Here is a 9,935-nt window from a genome sequence, read left to right as displayed (position 1 = left end):
TGTGTCCACGCACGCCCTCCAGACCGAACCAAAGTGTCTCTCTGTGGTCCGCCAGCTCTCAGCTCAGGTTTTCATTTCATATTTTGGTCATAGAGCCAATTGAGTGAGCACTTATGAGAAGTTGCAGTCACTCCGGCACATTGCTGCTTCTCCAAATTATTTCTAATAGTATTTAGAAGAAATCACTGTGATATGAGTGTTGGGATTGTAAATATCACCCAAAGGAAATATGATGAAGATATATTGTATTTGCTCCATTGCAAGCTCTTAAAACCTCCTCTCAGAGAGGCGAGCAATATTTATACAACCCACTCCACAGAAGGAAAACGACTTTTGGAGAATAAAGCAAACAAATCTGACTAATATGGACAATTTGTGATGTTAGCAGCCAAAAAACCCACATGATAATACTTAAGAAAGGGTTATTTGGTAAAAAAAAAAAAAGTCCTGGATGTTTGTGGAAGGCATTCGTGCTCAAAGCGTCATTGTTGCCCAGTTTTACAATATCCCAGAAATAAGATGAGCTTTACTTTTTTTAGCTGTGCTGCGGGTCTGTTTGCAATATAATCTCTATGTTATTTGTATTCTCCACCGCATATGACAAAATACAAGAAATACAAGTCAGATGTTGCAAGCAGTCCTAATCCTATGAGTCCTGTGCTCATAAGATTATCACCAAAAGAAAACAGAGCTATTTTCAACAAAATGTGTTTATAATTCTTAAATTAAATTTATTTTATTCTGTTGTAAATATTGTATTCTTTTTGCACAAAATTAAGACATATTTTGAAAGTTAAAGTAATATATATATATATATATATATATATATATATTTTTTTTTTCCCCTTCTTTAACAATGTAAAAACAAATACCAAAGATTCATTAGCTACCTTTACATGCACAAAATTTCACGATCTGATTAAAAAACGAATAATTAGATTGTACCATTTACGTATATGAACATAAGTAATCGGAAAAAAACGGTTGATCGGACTACAAATGTGTCATGTAAAGTTGCCGATTGGAATATTCTGTTAGTATCTAGCCAGAGCGACAAGCCACTCAAGGCGGGAATACATCCCGTCGACAAGAGGGTTACATGCGCACTCAAGTCGATTGGACTGTCAATCGACATAAATCACCCATCACAATCAGATTACGATTTCATTCCGATCCTGCTGAATCCGATCAGAATATTCCGAATTACATGATTACATGACACATTTTTAGTCCAATTGGTCATTTACTCTGATTACTTATGTCCATGTAAATGTAGCAAGTGTTTCATTCAGTTGAATTAAAGTTACAATTTGATACAATCTGAGTTATTTTCCCAAAATACAGCAGCTTCTTTGTCACTCTGATAAGTAGAGATGGATGGACGGATGGACGGATGTATTGTCAACTATACTTTTAAAACAGTGTAACCTTAAAAATGTTGCTCTTTTACTTTTACCAGACAGTCCAAGTTTTGATGACTGGAAATATAAGGCCAAATTAGCCTTGCTTGAAAGGAAGGGAAAATGTGGGAGCCTTCTTTCAGCCAGCTGATCAACAGTGCACAGATTCTAATCTTGGATGGGATGCTTAGTGCTTCTCTACACTCCATACAGCTGGAGAAAACTTTGATCATTCCAACGCCTTCTCTGGAATTTCCTTAAACGGACCTGAAACCATAGAACTGTTTAAAACCTCTGTGTACATGGTAAACACCCCATGTCTAAATGAAATAGACAACACGATAGTTGTGGAGAAGAAAGCCAAACTGACTTTTAAGACCTGAATCTCACAGATCCAGACATTTGCAATGCATTCAACTTCCAGGTGATTTTACTACAAATTCAATGGAAAATCAAAGTCCTTTCCGCATGCAGCTCCTCTGTGGTGATCCTATAAGAGCACTTCCAGCTCCCAGTTTGTGACGCGTGACCCTTTAAAAGGGTCTCTGTCATCATTAAGATAAGAGGGAGTCTCTCAAACATGCTTTGCCTCAACAAAGTGCTTCCTCTTTGTCGCACTCATGTCTTTGGCACGTCTGCCTGCCTTCTGTTACATCTCCTTATCCTGCACCTATCGCTGTCTCTGTCCTCTGAACGCAACTGTCTCTTTCTGTTTCAGACTTTCCTTCTGTCTCACTATCCTTCATACTATGCTACAGTATGCTATTTTAGGACTGTGCTAGATTCATTTATGGTATATCTCTGACTTACTTGAGATATCTTTCCACTATAAAATAAAATCAGAGAAAATTATTTGTTACTGTCACTTCAATCTAGTGCCATTGAACTTATTTTAAAAACCGTTCACCTCTTTTCTCTCACTGTCAGTTTTGAAGTGAATATATTAATATAGTCTAATATTAAGGGCTGCAGCTACATTGCAAGATATTTTTTTGTTTATCTTATATAATAAATAATTTAATTAACTGCCACAAAGGAAGATTTGGGGAAAGTCAAAGATGAAGAGGGTCTGACAAACAAACGCCATTATCTTATCAAAGAGAGGAGGGAACGCGTGTGACAGTAAACATATGAGATCTATTTTTACGTCCCATTTCAGAATGAAATTGTGAACTTTTCAAACATTCACCTCTCTCTGGTGGAAAATAATGCAGGCCTATTTAATTAGATATTGGCAGATTGTTGGGCCAACACTAATCCAATAGAAGTTTCCATTACTTCGAGAAGCTGCCACCTTCGATGCCTCCTTGGCCGTATAATGCAGCTCAGTCAGCTCGTCAACTTTTGTCTGCCCTTCTCTCTGCTTGTGAGATCCATTTGTGTTTGCCTGCACTAAAATAGGATGTATTTTTTCAGCTTTCTTTATCCAGTTTAAAATGACAGGGACCCTCTACCTAATGTATTACTGTTTATGCATGTTATTCGTCCATATTATCATGCATGTAGACGTGTTTGTATGTAGTTGCTGTATGCATTTACAACTTGCACTTACACTTGCAAAAGTATTCACCACCATGTTTCACATTTTGTCCACATCTGAAAAGGGTTGTGTTTATTTGTATTCAGCCCCTTGATGTCAACCGCTTTTGAATGGAATTAGAGCTGCAAACGTTTGGAGGCTTTACTCCGCACAGTAAAAACAAACTGAAGTTGTGACCATTCTTCGCAAAGCAGTTCAACCTCAATTATATTGAAGGAAGAGCCTCTATGAACGTCAATTTTCAAATCTTGCAACAGATTTTCAATTGGATGTAGGCTTTGACTGGGTCATCTTAACTTATGAATATGCTTTGATCTCAACCATTCCAGTGTAGCTCTGGTTGTATGTTGTTCTGCCGGAAGTAGAACCTCCACCCCAGTTTCAAGTCATTTGAAGCCTCTAACAGGGTTTCTTCCAGGATTGCCCTGTATATACCTCCATCCTTCTTCCCATCAACTCGGCCCAGCTTCACTGTCCCTGCTGATGAAAGAAGCTGCCACCACCATGTTTCACAGTGGGGATGGTGTGTTTAGGTTGATGTGCAGTGGGTGTAATACACATCAGATCATATATAACAAATATAGTGATATTTGTTAATTAGGTGGCCTTTAAAGCCAGTGATGCCAGTGATTTTACTTTTTTGGTTTTTTTGGGCTTGTTTTTGAACACAAAGTTGCTTATTTGGGCTCGGCGCTCTGTCCAAGTGGAACTCCTTGATTATAGAGAATCGAGGAGTTCTCCCAGCTCCCAACTATAAAGTAAAATACGAGTGGTTGGTAGTTTGCCCTTTCCAGCTCGTTTCCTTGTTATCACGGCCACCTGAGTTGACTTGGCACACCCCAAATACACTCACGCAAGAGCCCAGAGTGACAGGAAAACGATTGATGAGACAGCGTGACAATGAGTTGCAGTATGGGGGAAAGATATGGGAAAAATATGTAAAGAGGGTGAGAAAGACTGGATCTGACTCTAGGCCTGTTTGACTTGGCTCATATGTGTCTTTTCTTTTAAACAGAGTTTAAAAAACGTTTTTAATTGACTGTGTTCATTGTGATTTTGCTGTTACATATGCAAAAAGCCCTTTTCTTTTGAGTATGTCATTCAAATGTTTTTTATTCAAAATGTTTATGGTAAAAGTGTTCAGCACAACTTTGCTGTTGCTTATGTATAATGGCACAATAAGGGAATACAGTCATACTGTATAGAAGCGGCCTCTACTTTACACAGTGGTAGGTTGTTTGTTGGGCTTTTTTTGGACTTGTTTTCAGGGAGCTGGTTACTTGTTTCTCCCGTGAGATCTGGTAACACTGTTAAAATCCTAATAAAATGCACAGAAAGTTGTGGTCAGGGGATATAAATACCTTTGTACCTCACCTCACTGAGCTTGTGCTCAGCATAACATGCACTTGCCTAAGGAGTAAATTGCCGTAGTAATGTAGCTGTCAATCCTGTTGTTATCAGTAAGTGGCAGAACCAATGAAAACATCTGAATAAGATATTCTTGTTGAAGGCGCCACCCTGCTCTAAAATCCTATTGCCTATAAAACACTTGACTTTCTGCCCCCTGCATCGCGCCCCCAGCTCCCGTGTTTCACTAGCCCCCAAAAGCTTTAAGAGGCTAAATTTTAATTTCTAATGACAATGCAAGAATAACTTTAAGTATATGTCAGAGCTATTTTTCCTATATTTAAATAAAGAAAGAAAGAAACAAAACCTTTGACCCTTGCAGAGTGAGCATCTGGTGATTCTGTGATGTGTTTAGGGCCTTTTTCTTGGTATGGATTTGGTGTACTTTTGCCCTTACGGTTAAGAATGTCACATCCAATCGATACAAAGTTGTTCTCCATTATAAAACATTTCAACCCTGAAGGGGATGGTCTTTTCAAAGATGCCAGTGCCCCCAGGCATGGCATACCAAGGGTCCCTGAATTGTTTCAATAGCATGATAATTAAGCGTATAATGTGAGGAACCTTTTCAGTCAGCACATCTCAGACCTCCTGCAAAGCTATGAGAAACATCAGTCTTAACCACTGTGTTCAAAACACACAGTGACATTCGAACCCTCCAATAGAGTTTCAAAGACATAACGAGAAGACATGATTAAGCTCTTCTGTTTCTTCTTCAATTTCTCTTTTATTTGTTGTTGGGGTATTTTTAATTAGAACTGCAAGAGATTCTGCTGGAGACAAAACAAAAATGCTGCTTGACTACATTAAGAGCATCTAATATATTGCTTTCTATTGGTAACAGCATTGTGGACAGATTATGTGTATGGAAATTTGATGTATTTGTACTTAAATAGTTCAGCTTCTCAAAACTAAATATTTGTAACTCATACCAGACTCATTGTTCTTACTTTGTTTGTTATGGGTTTGGCTTAAGCACAGCCTATTCCCAAAGAACTAAAAGCTAGTGTCACATCATTCTTTCAGTGAGAAGCTGGAGGTGCCAGAGTGACCAGATTTTTCTCCAGCTGGAGCAGATCATATTGCAGCACTATGCCTACTACACCTCCTGCACCTGCTGCACTTGACATTGCACATTGCTGGTCAGCAGGCTGAAAGAAGCCTACTACACCTTCCCTCTCTTACAAAAAGGGTAAACCTGTCTAATAAGCATGTTTCTTTGAAAATTAATAACAAATTTAGGTCTGTTACAATATTTTAAAAAGTAAATGTTATAGGTATTATATTATGTTACGGTATTTTTACAATAGTGGAAATGTTGCTTCTCAGTTTTAAATAAAATCAATTAGATCGTGTTATACATTTTTGTTGAAAAGCTTTGTTGAAATACTATAAAACCATTAAACCATATTGTTTCTGATACAAAGTTGTCATATCGTGAAAATCCTAAACCAGAGAACAATAAAAAAACATAAACTTAGGAATAGTTTTGCTGGTGCCTGGCACTAGGTTTTCTTGTCAGTATAAAGAACATTAGTTCTGGTGTTTAATGCCTATTAGTGACCTGAAACCTACATTCGTTAAAGATAAGCCATGTAAAAGCTAACTTTAATTTTAAAAGATATCAGTGAGCCTTTCTTTGAGGGGCAAAGAGAGTCTCTGTTTTCATGTCTGGTTTGGGTCCATTTAAGAGATTGTAAATCTCTGTCTTATCCTAAATTAATAATGGTTTAAAAGTTTATAAAATAACAATTGCATAAACTGCTTCAGCTGTTTTGATAAAACTCTATATTTTTCTTGGCTCCTTTAAGGCTTGCTGTTTGTCTCATCCTCCTTAACCAGCTAATCTGGATTTATATGAAATGAAGTCACCAACTGCCTATAACATTTTAACAGAACCTCATTTCAGAAATTCTCAACTATAACTTAAGTGTCATCCTGGTAAAAACAAAGTAAACCCTCTGTCAACTGTACAGTTTAATGGTCTCTTCATTATCAAGTTCTGAAATCCTTTAAAGGTAACCTGTTCAAAATCCCGCAATACATAACTTCCTACCTGCAGCTAATGTCCCACTGTGTGTATGTGCTCCCAATGTTGTTTACCAGACTGTCTGCTTTCCCCAGGAACATGGTTTACAGTGCAAGGCTTGCTTTTTTCAGTTTAGTTGTTTCTGGTTTCTGCTCATTCTATGTTCTTGTGTTTGGGACCATAGCTTTGTCATGACAGTTGTAGTTTTGAATCAGCAATTTCTCACAAGTTCACAAGTTTCTTTTGTGTGGAACACCCTTGCTACTTTACCTCCCAGAACCAATACCATGCTCATTTACACAGTTGAAAGATTATTTTGGGCTATTGCAACACCCAAAAGGTACATTAACAAAGCCTGGACAATAAAGCTGTAAGGTATCAGATAGTTTCAGAGACATGTCTTCTATAGGGAGGAATAACTCTTTTTGGTGCATCTGCTTACATTTTTTTTTTTTTAAAGAGCTAATCAATACATTTAAAGAAAGACACTAAAGACACATTTGTCATTGTTATGTAATGGTCTATGTGACTCTACCACCACTGTTAAACTTTCTCACCATAAATGGTCACAATGATGGATGTTTCATGGGTGTTGAGCATGTTTTTTATTACAGAGATGAGAGGAAGAAGGTGTGAGATGAGACTGACATGCAGAACTTTGCCATTACATTGATGTAGTTGCTTCTATTTCTTTCACAACTGTTTTTTTAAGTGTTTGCATCATGCAGGTTTTTAACAAGAAGCACAGAGTAATTAATTTCAGCACTGTCCATAATTGGAACATCAGCATTGAAACATGGTGTTGGCAGCATCGTACTGTGGGAACATTTTCATTTAGTAGAGACATGGAAGCTGTTCAGAGTTGATGGGACAATCAATGTAGCTAAATGCAGGGTGAACCTGGAATAAAACCTGTTAGAGACTGTGTATGTTAGAATGGCCCAGTCAAAGTCCAGACCTAGACACAATTAAGAATCTGTGGCAGGATTTGAAAATTGACATTCATAGACCCTCTCCATCCAGTCTAAATGGACTTGAGTTAATTTACAAACAATGGGCAAAGATTTAATTTACTAGATGTGCCAGCTTGGCAGAAACATACCCCAAAAGGGTTTCAGCTGTAATAGCAGTGAAAGGTGGTTCAATAAATCTCGACTCAGGAGGCCTGAAATTCAAATGTATGCCACACTTTTCAGTTTTGTATTCGTAAAAAAAACTATCTCTAAAAACCATGTATTGCTTTTCATACACTTCACAACGTTTTGTTGGACTTTCACATAAAATCACATAGAAATACAAAAAAGTTTGTGGTTGCAACATGGCAAAATGTGAATTAAAGGATATGAATACTTTCTTAAGGCACAGTAACTTGTCACCTGTCAGACAACATAATTTATGACCCAACTTCCATAGTTCAATGCAAATTTTATAAAATAAATATTTTTATTGTTTACAGATTCCCTAGGTCATTTTTTTATGAAGTTATGACATGTTTGCATACAAATACAGAACCAAATGGAAAAACTGTAAGTAAAATGCAACCAGCATATCCATCATAGACTTGTATGTTTTTTAACATCACTATGAAGTATTGATTTTTGTACTGCATCTAGATTTATGGTTATGTGAAAGCAGCGAATGGTTTCGTGAGTATAACATTTACAGTACGCAGGTGATTAATGCTCACACTGAAAACCAGAGGCCATTTTCCCTCACGTCTAAAGTTTGCCTTGACTGCACATGTCTGTCACTAGTTAGGAGAACATTTGAAGGCAGCTGACAGATATATAAATGGCCATAAAGGGTTCCTAGGACTAAATGTTGAAAAAAGCACTTAACCCCGCGGGATGAATGAGCGTGGACCTCCCTGGCTTTACCCACATTAAAAAGACACCCGAGCATCCAAGTACAAATATCGGGTAATTTGTCAGCTCATTTTTTTGTTATTTCGTGACATTTCAAAATGGCATTCAGTAAACTTCGGATGGTGCGAACACAATCAATATGAGATTAGTTAGGCCTAAGTTTCCAAAGAGGCTTTTTGTAATATAAGAGTCTGTGTACAAACATCTGATGAATGAAAAGCAAGTGCTCGATTATGCTCACAGACAAATGATTGAATCTCACCAGCTTGTAAACATAGAGCGGCATGGGCAAAGTGCTTAACATTTACAGTGTGCCCCTCTCGCTGAGACCACAATGCACACATACTGCCTTGCAAATGTATTCACACGCCTTGATATTTTCTCATTTTGGTGCATCACAACCACAAAATTCAGTATGTTTTATTAGGATTTTATGTGATAAGCCAACGGTTAATAGTATATAATTGTGAAACCGCAAATACAAATGTAAAAAAGTGGAGTGAACGTTTGTATTTATAATTTGTAGGACCACCTTTTGCTGGAATTACTGAGGCATGTTTTATGATGTATGTCTCCATCAGTTTTGCACATCTGTTAAAGGCTTCACCCGTTTTTTGCAAAATAAGGGGAACACAGTCATGGTATGAAGAGCATCTATGAATATAATTTTTCCTAATCTCCACAGCATGATGCTGCAACCACCATGTTTTACCATGGGGGTGATGTGTTTAGGGTGATCTGCACTGTCTCCACTAAAGTGTTTTGCATGTAAGCCAATATATTCCACGTTGGTTTCATCTGATTAGAGCACCTTCTTCCACATGTTTGCTGTGTCCCTTCCATGGTCTGTTGCAAACAGCAAATCACTACACATTTGTTGTATTAACAGATTCTTCCACATGAGCCGTATATTTGACATTTTTTATTTGAAATAAATGTTTAAAACCAGGCATGATTTTCTTAAACTTCAAAATAATCCACATAAAGTCCCAATAATCTTTGAAGTTAGAGGTTGTAACATGTATGGATAATTTTCCAAGGCCTTGTATAAAACTGTGAACACAAAATGCACCACAAAGTCACCCCCCATCATTCACAGTACTCCAAATGTCACCTTTTTTCCAATAAAATCCCCTCAGGGTTACTCATGCCACAGGTCTCAACTCACACCCTTGTTATGTCTTCTTCCCAGGGCAGGGAGTAAAACAGTATGTTATCTCTCTAATCTGCAAAGCAGCTGCAACTGGAAATAAATGAATAACAAAATGTGCCCGGTACATAAAATATGTGTAGATTGCCTTGGGGTACCTAAACAGGAAAAACGGAAACAATTAGACTTTTTGTTTTGTTCTGCAGTTCAGCTGAACGGAGTTACTGCTATGTGTTTTTTTTTTTTTCTGTGCCTATAATAATTGTGGTTAAGCCTCCCTGGCCATAGCACGGGTCAAATCGGACCGAACACCCACTTTTGATCCTACAGTGAAATTAAATACAGTGATACAGTCAAACTCTATAAATGCTGTAATTCTCCACTGACTGCAACCCACACCAAGCTCTGCGGTTAGCCACCCAGGCCCTTATACAGCGTGCCAGCGTGATAACAGGCAGCGATATGGCTTCGTAATTGCTGGGCCTGTGAGTGCTATTGTAGGGGGTTTTCAGCAGGTTTCTTTCTCACTTTCACTCCATTTGAC

Source organism: Girardinichthys multiradiatus, chromosome 18 (assembly GCF_021462225.1).
Source record: "Girardinichthys multiradiatus isolate DD_20200921_A chromosome 18, DD_fGirMul_XY1, whole genome shotgun sequence".
Classification (NCBI taxonomy): Eukaryota; Metazoa; Chordata; class Actinopteri; order Cyprinodontiformes; family Goodeidae; genus Girardinichthys; species Girardinichthys multiradiatus.
Note: the sequence above shows the minus strand (reverse complement) of the source record.